Genomic DNA, 2,698 nt, shown 5'->3' on the forward strand with positions numbered 1-2,698 from the left:
TATTTTTTTCAGTCTCATATTGTAACACTTATGCCCCTTGATTTTGGTGGAGTACCCAACAAATATACTTTCATCCTGTCAGGAATCTAGCTTTCCAATTTTAGAGTCATCCCTCTTTATATAGCATTTATTCTCAAAGAATTTGAAGCGCTTGACATTGGTTGGTCTTCCTTTCCATATCTCATAAGGAGTTGTGTCATTTTTACTCCTAAGCACTTCTCTGTTCAGAATATGAATTGTGGCTTCAACTCCTTGGACCCAAAAGGTATTGCTTAATTTTGAGTTAGTCAACATGGTCTTGGCCATTTCAACTACAATCTTATTATTTCTTTCTACGAATCCATTTCATTGAGGTGTCCTAACTGTTGAGAACTACCTTTTTATGCCATGTTCTTCACAATATTGTTGGAATTCTTTGGATGCAAATTCACCTCTATTATTCAATCTTAAGCATTTTATCTTCAAATTAGTTTCATTTTCAACAATTTCTTTGTATATTTTGAAATGCTTAAAATATTCTCCCTTCTTCTTTATGCAACTTCCTAGCATATAAATGTCTAACAAACCATTGGATTTTCTTCTTTAGATCCCATCCATAACTCTAGTCTTTGTTCTCCCTCTCTTGCAACAACATGCTTATTACACTAAGTCTCTCTCTTAATTCATCCATTTCTTTGTCAAACTCTATTGGAAATATTGAGAGGGTGTGAAACAATATTTATTATCAATAAAAATATTTTTAGTTCCATAGATCCATATTTTTTATTAGAATAAGAGAAACATAAATATCATCAACACCATTCAACAATGCACAAAGATAGAAGACACAAAGATTATTAGGTGGAAACCCCTCCGAGACAAAAACCACTAAACACTTCTTAATATTTGTCTTCAAATATTCACATCAAGTTTTCAGCTCCAACTGAAGGAGGCTCCAACCCCCGATTTATAGGTTCCAACCTGTAGGACACTCCAATGCCCTATTGACCAACTATAACTAGGAGGATGCCCCAACACCCTAGTTTACAAGCTCCAACCTGAAGGTACTCCAACACCTTGTGTACTAGCTACAATTGGATGGACGCATTAACGCCCTATGCTGCATCCAACCTACCCTAGCACCACCCTGCCTCCTTGGAGTGTTCATAGGCTTCAACCTAAAGGAGGCTCCCATCTCTTGCCTTGCACCACCATGCCACCCTAATCAGCTAGTGGGCCACGTTTCGCAATTTTCAGACTGGATCCACCTGTGCTCTAAATCAACATAAATATACTATAATGAAATTTCTACTACTATGCTCGGTATGTATATTGTTTTCAAGTCTTGGAAGCCTCACTAAAATTTTTTGCTTAATTTGACCATTGCACAATTTTACCTCAAACTCTAACTTCAATATCCACCTTTATACACAATCACAATGCCAAATTAACCACTACTATCTATGACCACTTTGGAATTTATAATTGCTCACTTCTGTAACTGAATATCGTCATAGTTTTCACTGTACATCAACCACTATTGTCCTTGACACAAGCACTGCAATGCTCACGAATTAATATGCATTAGGAAAACCGAGTTGTTTATGACCTAACTCCGTTGCCCTGGTGTCGAAAGGATGTATTAACCAATATATTGTTGGGACTGAGGCTCAATCTTAGATGTCTTAGGTCAGCTCTATGACCTTCTTGCAATTGTCTCAAGCTTTTCCCAAGGAGTCTTATTGGAATACGTCTTATAGCTACTCAAATATAGTTATGAAACACCTTTCCATATTTCTACAACAATGATGAAACATAAACCCTTACTGCCCCTTATCTTAGAATGAAGAATTGTTGATGAAGTAAGACAAACTATATAAATGATCTCCTGATCGTGAGACTAATTATGATGATGGTAACCTTACTATAGACAAAAATATATTCTTCTACAAATATTCAACATCAGTCAATAAGAGGAATGCCACTACACATAGTGCCTTTGGCCTTTCACTTAGAATCATCAAGACTCACGACTGTAATGTGATTACCCTTACTGCAAAACAATGAAACATGAAACTCTCACTATTACTATATAAGCCACTAAAGCTTACACTATCAGAAGGTTCCTATTGAAGGCACTGTTGCAGTAAAAAATGATGATGTAGTCCAACTCATTATGTTTGTCAAGTCACCTTGAAAATTCAATTGTGAATAGAAGAACATGTGTTGAAGTCGGTATTTTGACAGACATAGGACAAGTACATATAAGAATTATGTCATGTTTGTATTAGAGAAGATATGTTGTTGTAGGCTTCAACAATCAAGAATCTAGGTTGACTATTTGTCAATTCAAACGTTGTTGTTACCTAATTTATCACCCATACAACACTGTTTCTTCATTTATTGTTGTACCAAGGTCACATTCAATGTTAAGGTGCTATTGGTTTTACTGCCAAGTTCAAAATATCTCATAAATTGACAATTGAATTGCACCAACTTTCATAATTGGGAGATAAGATAAGGAGGTCAGTTCAATGAGGTCGACTGATTGTGAACTACAGGTGATATTAGGTTTATTTCTAGGATCAATATTTCATTGAATGGTGCATTGGATTGGTCTTCTAGAGCTTGAAATGTGAGGGTTCAGTGTTGAAATGTTTCAGTTAGATCCACCACAGGGATCCTAGATACATCCTGTTGAGCCTCACAATTGCTTCTT

The sequence above is a fragment of the Pinus tabuliformis genome, chromosome X, assembly GCF_031772625.1.
Source record: "Pinus tabuliformis cultivar Carrire ecotype Pingquan chromosome X, CPIR1, whole genome shotgun sequence".
Taxonomy (NCBI): Eukaryota; Viridiplantae; Streptophyta; class Pinopsida; order Pinales; family Pinaceae; genus Pinus; species Pinus tabuliformis.